This window comes from Chelonoidis abingdonii, chromosome 7 (assembly GCF_003597395.2).
Source record: "Chelonoidis abingdonii isolate Lonesome George chromosome 7, CheloAbing_2.0, whole genome shotgun sequence".
NCBI classification, from domain to species: Eukaryota; Metazoa; Chordata; order Testudines; family Testudinidae; genus Chelonoidis; species Chelonoidis abingdonii.
The window spans coordinates 109,303,202-109,317,055 of record NC_133775.1 but is presented as its reverse complement, the minus strand read 5'-3'; the positions used below and the strand labels follow the sequence as shown (position 1 = coordinate 109,317,055).

General features: G+C 38.4%; 1 protein-coding gene across 8 annotated transcripts in view; it reads left to right on the top strand.

Moving 5' to 3' along the window:
- Nucleotides 1-13,854, top strand: part of EBF1 (EBF transcription factor 1) — a 323,717-nt gene that overhangs the window by 291,775 nt on the left and 18,088 nt on the right. The gene's annotated exons all lie outside the window — the stretch shown is intronic.

The following is a 13,854-nucleotide window of genomic DNA, read 5'->3' as shown; positions in this document are numbered from 1 at the left end:
GGTGGAACAGCCGGCTGTGGGGAGGAGGCTTCTCCTCTCATGCACAGGGGCAGATCAGGACAAAGAAGCCAGCTGACTAGAGGGGTCACTAACAGATGTGCCTGGACACACATTCCTTGAGCAGAGCCAGTTCAAGGGTGGTGGAGGGGACCCTCTATCCCTGGATTCAGCTCAGCCAACTGGGGTGAGTTGGGTAGAAATCTTTCCTGGCCAACACACCGAGGAGGCAGATTGCAGGGGAGCAAGAGCTCCCCAGAGAGAAGTAAAGCAAACTAGTGGGATGCTAGAGCTGAGGGATTGTGTCACAACCCCTAAGGTGGAGACTGGAGAAGGCCCACTCCATGGGGCTGGGAAATAAGTGTGTCTGTGTGTGAGATATCACTCTCCCTCTCACACTCACATCTCGGTTCTTGCGCACATGTGTGCGGTGGAAGTCTGTAAAGAGGTTTAAATCACATGCACATTTATTTATTAAGGCTTCTTCATGCTTTGTACCACAAATCTTTAAGATAAATCTCGGGCAGGCATCAGGAGATTCTGGAGCTATTCTAGCAATTTCACAGATAGTTGTAAAGGAGGTTCCATTGTGAGGTAGATTTTAAACACCCTCTTTCTCACCAGCTCTTACACAGAAAGTTCCTTGCTAGACACGATTTCCCATGCATAGTCTCCAGGGAGCTGCAGGTGATGGGGTTCAGGTGAATTGGCCCCTTGTTACTTTTGACTTACAAGACTTTAGGAACAAAGAATTTAGGCCATAATACAGAGAATGGGACTCTATCTATCACAATCTCCAAATGTTTTTTGGAGTCACTGCTTCCCAGAAGAATCAGCTGAAAATGAGATTGTGATGTGGTGATGTGACTAAAAGAGTGAAGGGATGCATAAACAGGGGACTCTCAAATAGCAGTAGAGAAGTTATTTTACCTCTGTATTTGGCACTGCTGGGACCATTACTGGAATACTATGTCCAGTTCTGGTACTCCCTATTCAAGAAGGATGTTGATAAATTGGTTGAGGTTCAGAGAAGACCCACGAGAATGGCTGAAGGATTAGAAAGCCTACTGTGTAGTGTTAGACTCAACGAGCTCAATCTATTTAGCCTAAAACAGAAAGGGCTGAGGGGTGATTTGAGGACAATACCTACATGGGGAACCAATAGTCAATGACGGGCTCTTCAAAGATATAACAACGGCTGGACCTTGAAGCTAGACAAATTCAGATTGGAAATAAGGCATACATTTTAAACAAAGAATAAATAACCATTGGAATAATTTACCAAGATGTGTGGTGGATTCTCCATCATTGACAACTTTTAAATCAAGACTGGATGTTTTTCTAAGAGCTCGGCTCTAGGAATTGTTTGGGGGAAGTTCTCTGGCCCGTGTTCTACAGGTCAGATGAGATGATCACAATGGTCACTTCTGGCCTAGGAATCTATGAATGAAAAATATGATTGTCTGTAAAAACGTGATGCTTAGTTTCTACATCATTGCTCTGTGCAAACTAACACCAAGTATGTTTTTTTGTCAGTGCTGGCAACTGCTGGCTACCACTGTACTTAAGATTGTGATTGCTCACTAGGTATGTGAGAAACCACCAAGATTTGAGTAGTCAGATACCTGAGGCAGCAGCTTCGAAAACTTTGACCCTTAAAGGGCAATCTCCTGATCAAAGTATTGTGGTGGAATGTGGGGTTTTCTCTTTCTGGGACTATGTAGGTAGGTCTGACACACGGGAGAGCTCAGAAACAGTGACAGGCATATAGCTGAAGGGCAGAGTCATATACAAATTTCTGGCAAGGAGCCCTTACTTTTCTGAAGGTCAGCAGCCTGCGTACACATTTCAGTGAGTTTTCTTTATAATTGGGTCAGCATTTACTCAGCAAATGATCAGAGCAGATGGTGTCATTTAGAATCTGTGACAAAACTTTAATACATGTGGGCTAGCAGCATGACAGGGATCTCTGCATCATTTCCTCACTCTGCCAGCCCGAGGGCAGGTTTCTAGATTGGTTCTGGACCCTCTAGATTAAATCAGCCCATTCCACATGAGTGACTTGAGCCACTTGTTTGAACAACCAAGGATGATGATCCCTGTAATCTTAGATTCCCCAATTTTTTTTTTAAAAAAAAACCTACAGCAAGGAAATGATGGAGGCAGAAGGACACTAACCAGGTAAACATGATTCCTCCTGCGTCTGACAAAGTGGGTATTCACCCACAAAAGCTCACGCTCCAAAATGTCTGTTAGTCTATAAGGTGCCACAGGATTCTCTGCTGCTTTTACAGATCCAGACTAACAAGGCTACCCCTCTGATACCTTCAAGTAGTAGCGCTTTTAAAGAAAATAAACCCCAGTTTGAGGAAAGTAACAAAGGCTACATTTGTGTATTTTGCTCCATGGAGCTGAAAATATCTTGTAAATTGATCCTGTGGGAGTAATAAATACACATTACTTTATCTTGTACTTCATGTCCTATACCCCTGAGCCTTGATAGAACAACATCACTTAATAGACTTAAAAAAAGAGTAATTACAGTCATTGGTTGTGTGATTTTTCAGCCCTTCCAGCCCTGCCTGACCTTCTAATTTAGCTCCCCGTGTCTGTCTAATGCATTTATATTCATCTTTTATGAAGCATGTGTAGTACAAAATTGACTTTGCAGCCTTTAGCAAGCTGTCTTACCAGGTTTAGGATCTGGTTAGTACTGTGAATAGTGTGTGTGTGTGCACACTTGCACATGTGTGTAAATCTTGCCACACATAAGCTTCTAATTAATTATTCTTGATCTTTTTGGAAGTATCAGAAGTATTTATTCCATTCCCCCCTCTCTCCCCTTTAAAGCTTTGATACATTCCAGCATTATTTACAGCTAAACATGCAGGCAAAAAAGATGCAACTGTTTTTAAAATGATTCCCACTAATGTCTCTGCTTGTCAGAAGTGCGTAAACTTCCCTGCGCTTTGTCTAAAAACTTAGCACCGTTACCTTTTAAGAATTACAAATGTATAAGATCTTACCAAGCTGATTTACAAACACAGCTGACAGTTCATGATGAATAATGTTGCAAAATGTGCAGTTTTCTTTCTCGTTTCTAGATGTCTCTCTATTAGGGTGTGGATTAAGAAAAGAGAGAGCCCCCTCTGAAAGAGCCCTTCAGCGACAGAGCACACAAATCTATCTCCCATGTTTCCTCGCAACTTCCTACCCAGTGCGCTCATCCAGCAGAGCACAATTGTTCTCTGTGCATTTTCTTGCACCATATGGTATCCTCATTACCATACACTAAGGGTCCATATGGAGAACTTGTGAAGTGAACTGTATTCATTTTAACTGCCAGATGAGCAGCCTTTTGCTTTGCAAGCTTAGCTTAAGTCATCTGCTGTCTTTATGTTGTTATGGCAACACAGTACCAATAAAAAATTCTAATCTACTGTAAGTGTCTTGGATCACAGTATTTTAAGTGCTTGCTGTAACTGTCCTCTAAGTGAGGATGCTTGTTCTTTTAGTATGACAAAGGGTTATTGTCAACTCCAGCAGGTGGCAGTAAAGAAATTGTTTCTTTTTTTTCTTTCCTGGAAAAGTCATAGAATTACAAAACAGTGTATCACAAACATATTTGTAGGCTGCTCCTCCAAATTTCATTGTAAGGTTAGGATCACAGCTAACGCTCCTTCCATGCTGCAAATCACACACTGAACTGTGAAATGATGGTGGCGGCAAATGCGTTCCTAGGGTTTTGCTAGGAGAGAGAAAGAGAATTAGACTGAAGCACCACTTCATTGGAATTCTGAAGCCTCCATAACTATGAAGCTGTTTTTGCTACACCCCTGAATTACTCATTCAAACACCATGCTAATTAAGAGTACCTTAAAGTAATGGAAGTAGGCAGCAACATCCTTAAATATAAATCATTTTCACCTCTGCAGGCCACATGATATGCTACATCTCTCTCTCTCTCTGTCTGTATTGAAAGTGAATGTTTGCTGTCTCAGTTCATCAGTTCACATTAGCCTCATGCTGAATATTTAAACACAGAACAATTTAAACGCACCATGAAGGGAGACAGTGACTGCGCTTTCACTGGGAACAGCAAGGGCTCATCTAATAATAATTTAGTAAATCAGCCATTTAGTGGCTCAGTTGTACACTGCATTGTGCCAAATAATATTCACTTCAACTGTACGCTGATAAAATTGAAATTCAGACCCAAGTCACGCAGCCATCTTTTGCTCAATGGAGAGATGAAACGGAAAATCGCCCTCCCAACAGAGTAATTGTGTTTAGTGATTTATCATAAATATAGTGGCATAGCAATAGAAACAGGAATTGGTTGTATATGGTACAGTGTAGTCTAATTATGCTTTTATTGTTTTAGTTTCTTATGCATGGGCTATTCAGCAATTCAGAGCTTGCCATCACATCTTCAACTCTGTATGTATGTGGATGAGGAACAGTGACATAGCAGCACTGTGCGGGGACAGTGTACTGCCCTTGTGGAAGCCCATGGAGTCTTTGTCTCATAGACCAGCATGATGCCCTGGAGTTGCTCTGGGAGTGCAGCTATGATGGTCCCTTTCACAGGGTGCCCTTTGCCCCACTCCACGGAAGCACTGCAAGACCCCATTTAGTTCCTCCGCTCCCTGAATGCAGGGGGTACAGTTGTATGAATCATAGAATATCAGGATTGGAAGGGACCTCAGGAGGTCATCTAGTCCAACCCCCTGCTCAAAGCAGGACCAACCCCTAAATAAATCATCCCAGCCAGGGCTTTGTCAAGCCTGACCTTAAAAAACTCTAAGGAAGGAGATTCCACCACCTCTCTAGGTAACCCATTCCAGCGCTTCACCACCCTCCTAGTGAAAAAGTTTTTCCTAATATTCAACCTAAACCTTCCATTTTTTCCCCATGTGCACCAAGGCCAAATCCTTACTCTCACAAATAATCCCTGTTTACTTGAGTAAAACAGCAGGATTTGTTCCCAATTGTGTTATTTTCAAACACTTCTGCAGAAATGTCAGTACACAATTAGGCTGACAGAATTATATAAGAAATGGAACAAGCAGAGGTATATTCTCCTAGCGCACCTTAATATGAGGATCAAAAGATGTGTGCAGATTTGCAGTAACTACCTATGTAATTCATGCACTAAAAACTCTCTCTTCATGTTAGTTGTACCTGTAGGAACCATGTTATAACCTTAGATATGTTACTGTTGAGTAAGAAGCAGGATGGTTTGGGGGATTAATAATTTAGTTCTATACCTAGCTGTTCCACAGACTTTTTGTTTGACCTTGGACAAGCCTTGCCTTAGTTTCTCCATCTGTAAAATGGGGCTAATATTTTAGGTAATATTTGTTTGTTTCAGTTATTTTGAGCTCCTACACAGGCTCTGAGCCCTATACATATGCTATAAAAGCACCTTTCCTCATAAGCCACAAAAGTTTCCCCAAATAAGGTCCTTACCTCTCCATCTACTAAGTCAGCCTGGCCTGTCAGAAACAGCTGAGGAAAACAGCTAGGCTATGCTGGGTGCAGAGATCAAGGCTCTCTGTGATGCTCTATGTGATGAAGGCTCTCTGTGATGGTGGGGAAATAATACCTACCTTCTTGGGGTGTTGTGAAATTTCATCCTTTCTTGTAATAAGGAACTTTGAGATCCTCAGATGGAAGGCATTCTAGAAGTGTGAAGCATTATCAATGAGCCAGCCTACAGTTACCATTTCTAAACTAAGTTGCAGGTGATATACAGTGGTTCACTCTCTGATATAAAATATTATCACTGCATATTTCTCAATTCTCACAACACACTCCAGATGAGCAGCAGAGAGCATCCTTCTTACCATCATGATGCTGTTTAGCAGCATGTGCTAGAGGCATACGGTGCCATTGTCATAATTCTTCTAAGAAATACAGGGCTTCACAATCTATTCTTAACTGCTGACACTTGAAAACTCAGACATTTTGGTAAAATGAATCAGGCTGTAATGTTTCTTTTATGAGATCTCTTCTCATAGGAAGGAGGTTTGGCACCATTTGGAGATCAAGCATAGTGATCCATCATAGTAAAGTCAGCTGTCCCAGCCAGCTTCTCAGAGGTCACTCGATCGAACCAACAGCTCATACAACTATATTATTGCTTATGGAACAGTAATTGAGGCACTATGGATAAAAATTACCTGGTCTAATAGGCAGTGAACAATTTGCTCTCAATACAATTATAAGCCAAATCATTCATTTCATAACACTTGGACTAATTTATTTGTTGACCTTTTAATATCCATAGCTCTTCAGCTGTATTAACTGCAACTCAGAAAAATCTCTTGTTCATTTTACTTTCATTGATTTTTTTTTCCATTGAGGCAATAACAGTTGTTTGAGTACAGCCTTTCCTTTTTGTTGTAAAAGTCAATCATGTAACTTATGGTGATATAACTCCTCTGGACTGAAACATCTTCTAAGTACAATAGTGTACAGTCTCATGCAATCTCTGTAAACAAGGGCATGCATTTTGGTTTTGTTTTCATGATAGATCTGTGTTCACATTTAATATATTGGACAGTGGAAGATGGAGAGGGTGCACAGGAATGTTTTATAAAGCTATGCCACCCTATTGATGGACCTGTCCTCCACGAATTTATCTAGTTTTTGTTTGGTTTTTTTGAACCCTGTTATAGTCTTGGTCTTCACAACATCGTCTGCCAAAGAGTTTGACAGGCTGACTGTCTGTTGTGTGAAGAAATAGTTCCTTTTGTTTGTTTAAAACCTACTGCCTATTAATTTCATTTGGTGACCTGTAGGTCTTGTGTTATGAGAAGGAGTAAATAACACTTCCTTATTAACTTTCTCCACACCAGTCATGATTTTGTAGTCCTCTATCACATCGCCCCTTAATCGTCTTTTTTCCAAGTTGAAAAGTCTGTCTTATTGCTCTCTCCTCATATGGAAGCTGTTCCATACCCCTAATCATTTTCGTTGCCCTTTCCTGAACCTGTTTCAATTCCAATATATCTTTTTTGAGATGGGGCAATCACATCTGCACGCAGTATTTAAGATGTGGGCATACCCTGGATTTATATAGAGGCAATACGATTTTTTTTGTCTTATCTATCTCTTTCATAATGATTCCCAACATTCTGTTTGCTTTTTTGACTTGCAGCCCAAAGGACAGCCAAGCACTTCAGAGACTGGAACTGGTCAAACTTTTCTAAATTTCAAGTTTTTGACATTTCAGTTGTAAAAAAATCTTGACGCTATTGGATAATTTTAATTACATTTTTGAGGCTTTCATCTTGCCTGATAGCTGTCTGAAATATTTTGACGTTTGAAAAATATATATATATATTATTTTTATATATTTTGGAAAAGCAGTAAAAATTTCAAAACATTTCTGTGAAATTTGTTGTTGTTTTTTCAATCAACTCTGAGAACGACTATAAAACAGTGATTGTTTCATTCACCACTGAAAATGGAGCCTTGTCTGGTATGAAATGTGATACCTATTTTCATATCACAGAGCCGTCAAGGGAACTATACTTTATCCAACTGAAATCAGCTGGCAGGAAGAATTTAATCAGAAAAATGTGAATGGTAATTGTGAATCATTTAAGAACACCTTACTAGATGCCCCAAAGGCCACAATTGAGGAAGAAGGCCACACTTGTTTAAAAAACAAAAACAAAAAAACCAACCTGGTTTAGAGAATAAGTGAATGCAGCTATAAAAAAACCAAGTGCATGTGTGTGTGCATATATATCACAAATGGGGAAAAAAAGGGAAGTTGATAGTAATAAATATGAATCAGAAGTTAGGAATTGTATTAAAAAAAATTGATAAGGGAAGCCAAGGGATAGAAGGAGAAAGTTAAGGACAATAAGGAGGAGTTTTTAAAGTGTATTAAAATAAAAATAATCTGGACAATGGTATTGGTCCATGACTAGATGGAAATGGTAGAACTATCAATAATGCACAAAAGATAGAAGTCTTCAATAAATATTTCTATTCTGTATTTACCGCAAAAACAGATGATACAGTCTCACTGAATGGTGATGATAACACACATTCCATTCTACAAGTATCTGGAGGATATTAAACAGACGCTACTAAAGTTGGACATTTTTAAAGCAGCAGGTCCAGATAACTTGCATCCAAAAGGTTTTAAAAAGCTGGCTGAGGAGTTCACTGGACTCTTAATGTTAATTTTCAATAAGTCTTGGAGCACTGGGAAAGTTGCAGAAGTCTGGAAGAAAGCTACTGTTGTGCCAACATTTAAAAAGGGTAAATGGTATGACCTGGGTAATTATAAGACTGTCAGGCTAACAAAAATCCCGGTCAAGATAATGGAGCAGCTGATATGAAACTTGACTGATAAAGAATTAAAGGAGGGTGATGTAATTAATGCAGATCAACAAGGCTTTATGGAAAATAGATCCTGTCAAACTAACTCTGAGATTACAGATTTGGTTGATAAAGGTAATAGTGTTGATGTAATAGACACAGACTTCTGTAAAGCATTTGACTTGGTACTGCACGACATGTTTAAAGACGTATACTGGGCTTGGGGGAGGGAGTCTTTTGTTGTCAGTAAGCAAAAAAGTTGAAAAAGTCTTTTAACAACACAAGCTAGGAAGCACTTCACTGGAGTAGTTCTGCTTGAGCTAAAGCCTCTTTATGCCATAAAGTACTATTAAGTCCTTTGAACACATAGTTGTAAAATATAATTGTTACACATTTGGCATTTTATGCTTCCCTAGAAATTATCACTTGGTATCTACACCTAATCTATGTTCTTTCTTTTCATTTCAATTGGGTCTGAAGTGGTCCTTCATTGTAATGAGAGTGCCCCTTTCAAGAGACTTTTTTCAATTATACTGATGATAAAATGTAAGTGAGCGTACTCATTTGTAGGGGTTACGACTTAACAGTGTTTTAACTGTAATGCTAAAACTGATCACATTAATCCTGTCTCTATTTCAACATTTTTATGCACTCACTCTGGGTAGAACACAGTGGAATATCATTGTAGGTCAAAATCTCACTGCTGACATATTCTTCAGTTTTCATTCCACCATTAAAAGCTAACACATACTTCCGCACCTAACTAGAAACTCTTCTTATGGTAGATTTACAACCCCAAAACTCTTCACTGTTGGACCAAAAGTGTGACAATTCCTCTCATTTTAGTACTTCCCTCTTAAGTTATTTTTTTTCATTAAAACTGTTTTATGGGGATTTTAAATGAATTGCACATATGAGTTTATATCTTGTTTCTGGAAAATATCTAGTCAATCATATATCTACAGCAAATATAAAGATAAATATATCAATAAAAACAAAATTCAGAAGATGAAATAATTAATTAAAAGCCAATTAATATATAATTAACGCTTTGAATGCCAGATAGCTATACTGATAGACACTAGCTGAGGATCTGACCTTGTAATACTAATTATAATTAGATTCTTTTATAGACTTAAATCCAGTGAAGTGGACCATATCACCCACTTCTGATTTGACCTGGATCGCCAGTAATTTAAAGGGGATTTGAACCTGGCCTCTTGGCGCAAACAGTTGTGCATGCAAGTGATAGAATAGAGATTTCAACGTACTTGATTTGCAAGTGAAAAGATGTTTCACGCACACGAAGAAGTTAATCATCTCTCTATATTCTACTATGTACACCTGCAAAATTACAAGCTTTTTTTGAAACTTTGGCCCCAAGTATTTTTCATAATTCTTTCTAAAAGGATATAAAAATTGTTTCCAAGTAAGGATTGTGAAAGTGCTAGCCCTGTATTTTTAATCAAATGTCTAACAATACAATGTCTAGACACTCACGATGCCATTCCTATCAAATTCTTTTTGTGTTTGCGTAAGTCCATGCCCCCCAAATAATTCAAAACATACTTATTCTTCCATCAAGGAACTTTGACAACTTTCCAAAAATACACAGGGTATAGAATAATCAAGATAAGAGCAAGAGTAACAACACTTTCCCTTTTTTGCCACTCTCAACTGCAGCTGTTTTCAAGGAATAGGAAAGTTATTACCATTGAGAGTACTGATTTAAGAACTATCAGGAAATCTTACAGATGCAATAAGGAAAAGCAAACCTTAAAGCCACAGTAAACTCAGTGACCAACATCCACTTCAAAATATACTAGATGCCAATACAAATATTTGGGGTAAATTTTCAAAGCAAGGAGGTTCAGAGCTGATTTTGCATTGTTTTGAAGATTTACATCTGCATGCATCACCCAGTGAATGCAAGTGCAATCCATTGTATGAAATGAATTTAAAATATAGCTATTCAAATCCTTTGAATTTCAGGTAGAAAAAAGATTCTAAACTTCAGAAATACTTGGTCCAATTATGCTTTCAGCTACACCTATGTAAATGAGGAATAACCCCCTTGCAGGCAGTATAAGTGAGAATAGAATGAGGTCCACTGTATTCTGATGAGAGCTGGGCATTCTCTTCCAGGAAGATGGCTGTGTTCTGTGAGCCATTGAGTTGAACACTCATGGACTTGCCCATTTTTGATTTGGACACCATTTACCTTGTGTTCCAGTGACCCACTAGGGGCACCCAAGGTTTCCCTCCTGGCAAATTACTCATGGTATGGAAGATTGGATTGCATAATTAAGGAGATGGAGTTGTTGATAGAGTCCCTACCTTCTAGAGATCAGGGCTAGAGCTTTCTCTATCATATGAAAAATTGTTCCGTTTCCTAATCTTAGCAGTGTTTCAGACTGAGATTCTATGGAGGGTATTCTTCTTTACTTCCTCGCATTATGTTCTTTTCCTGATAATCAGGATAATCATCCTCTAGTTGATATTAAGCTGTACCTTTTTGTCTCAGACATATTTCTACCAGTTAACTTTCTTCCTCATTTGCCCTCTGGTCCTTATAGCAACTATTCTATGTTTATGTCTTCAGTGGGAAGACTCAGTTATGGAACGTGGGGGTATATCCTTGATTTTGTTTGTTCTTCAGTCAAGTTTTAGTTCCTGTGTGACTGTAACATCTACTTGAGGATATGTCCTGCCATTTTGCACTGTTGTGTTTTTGATAGTTACAGTCCCATTAAATTGGCACATTCCTCTCTTATAAAATGGATTAAATCTTTGTGTTTTGAATTGCTTATACAAATGATTTTTCTTTTCACATGCAAATGTTGAAAACAATAAGATAAAGAAATGTGCACTGAGATGCACTGAATTCATGGACATCCATAGAAATGGCAGCTGTAGTATGGCTTTGAGTCTCCTGAATGTTTAGCTAAAGAACTGACAGTTCAGAATTGTGATGTTCTAACTGGCAGTCCTATTGGCTGTCTACCCAAACATCATTTTTCTTTGGTGCGCCTTACACAGAAAGGAGTTCTCATGCTTTATAACTGCATCTCTCTCTCCCCCACCCCCATACCCCTATGAACTAGAATGCATATAGACTCATAGGTCAGAAGGGACCAATATGATCATCTAGTCTGACCTCCTGCACAAGGCAAGCCACAAAACCCTACCCATACACATTTATAACAACCCCGAACCCATGACTGAGTTATTGAAATCCTCAAAATTGTGATTTGAAGACCTTAAGGCGAACTGCAGAGAATCCCAGCAAGCGACCATGCCCACACTGCAGAGGAGGCGAAAAACCTCCAGGGCTCTGCCATCCGCCTGGAGGAAAATCCTTCCGACACCTATGTAAGCTGTGAGAAATAATACATCTACATACATTTCTTTTAATCTAAAACTGGTCTTGTGTAAGAGTATCCATAGTAATCCATAGTAAGCAGCATCTCCACTTCAGCATCACAAATAGTAAAATATATAAGTATTTATTAATATTTATCTTTTAATCTGAATTTCAGAATGTGATTTTTCAAAGAGGAGAAGCTATTGGCAATTATACTCAGCATTTTAGCTCAGCAGTGGGTTTGTGCTGTCAGTCCCATGAAATAAGGAAGTTAGGAGATAGAGCAATGGGTCAGGATGAGTCGAGGAAGTATGATGACATCATTATCCATGAGTAACCTCTCTGAAGATGAATGAGCTCTCTCTCATTTACAATGCTAATAGAGCATTAGAAGGTGTATGATTTTCAGCACACATAAGATAATGCTTGTGATTTGCTGAAAGCTTTTTTTTTTTTTTTTTGCAAGTTCATAAATCCTTTGGTAGACTAAATAATACAATATGTGGCTGGTGAGCATCATGTACAGTGGGCAGCTCCTGCTGGACTAAATTCATGTGGCTCTAACGGGTCCCTCAAACATTCTGTAATTGATTTATTTAGATTAAATATTTTTTTAAAAATGCTAAAAATACTCGAGTGCCCTGACATCAGTTGAACCCACAATCCACATTGGGATGGATACGTAATTCTTTTTACTAATTGCAACATTGTAAGCAGAGGTCATCAAGAATGGTAACACATCTTCCTTAACAGTGGCACATACTGGTCATTATGATGAAATTTGACCCCAGTGAACCATATATGGAAAATATTATTCATTCTGAAGATAAGTGGCATAGCAAACAAAGCCTAGACTTTTTAATATGAGATTATAATTCAGTTTAAAGTGTCATGGTCTTGATGAATTCCTATTGGAAAGTTACTCACATCACAAGCTGAACAAATAAAGTTGGACAAGTGCAGTAGTATTCACTTTAAGTAAGTTCAGCCAGAAGTGGATTTAGTTTGATTTTAACGTTCTGTGTTGCAAAAGCACAGTCCTTCTGCTGTGATGATAAAATCCTTCCCGCAGTAATTTTGGACCATGTAGCTACAGGGCTTCCAGGCCTGAGACTCTGCTGCTGTTCACATATGTAAACATGTCATCCCCCAGTATTTTCAAGAAGAAAGAGAGCTGAGAATGCCTTTGGTTTGTGTTTTTGTTTTTAAACAAACCACCCCATTGCATTTTTGTTTCACAAATTAAAAAATAATTCATCTGTGTTTACTTTTCCCTAAAATAGAAACCAGATTGCAATTTGAGGGCCCAAAGGGGAAGTTGGGTCTAGTTTAGATTCATAGCCACCCGCAATGCTGGAATACAATGAGCTTCAGCTCTAATGTCATTTTTTCCCCAGTTTGGTCATTTATTATTTTTCAAACAACAAAATTATGCTTATTTCAAAGAAAAGGCAAGAAAATCCTTATCCTGGAACAGGCTAATTTCTGTGTACTCATTTACTCTAAACCAAAAGCAGGGAGACTTTTAGAATAGTGAGAAGAGTGATTCTTTCCTTGCAAAGGCCTCCATAAATTAGATATTAGCTTTAGTCATATTCTGTCTCTCAAGAAATATTTTCACTTGCATATTCAAATAGAAGGCCCTTTAGATGATGACCACTTACAGCAGGAAAATCTAGGCTCCCAAGATGAGAGCAAAGAAGAATTTCAGTGAACAAAAGAGTATCTGGGACATCAACTCTTGACCCTATCATGAGATATCGTTTTCTAGCGTGCCAGTCTCACTCTTTTTTCAATAAAAAAAGAGTCCGTCTGTCACAACTACTGCAGTTGTAACATACAGTATCAAGTTGATTTTTAAAGACATAGATCTTTTATATTAGCTGTCCTTTTTATAATACCTTTTACAAATTTAATCAATACATTTTAGTATTCTATATACTTTAAGTGCAACATACAATAAATATTGAAGTTTCATCTTAAACATGCTTTAGTCTTTAAATTGTTAAAACTGTAATGCCCTTTCCATCTACTTACATAATGTCATAAAATATACATTTCAAGGCAAATGCAGTCAGCTACTTCAATTTAGTCCCTCAAACTGGTAGTAAATGAGAGGTTAACACTATGGTGCCAAACCCATTATTGAG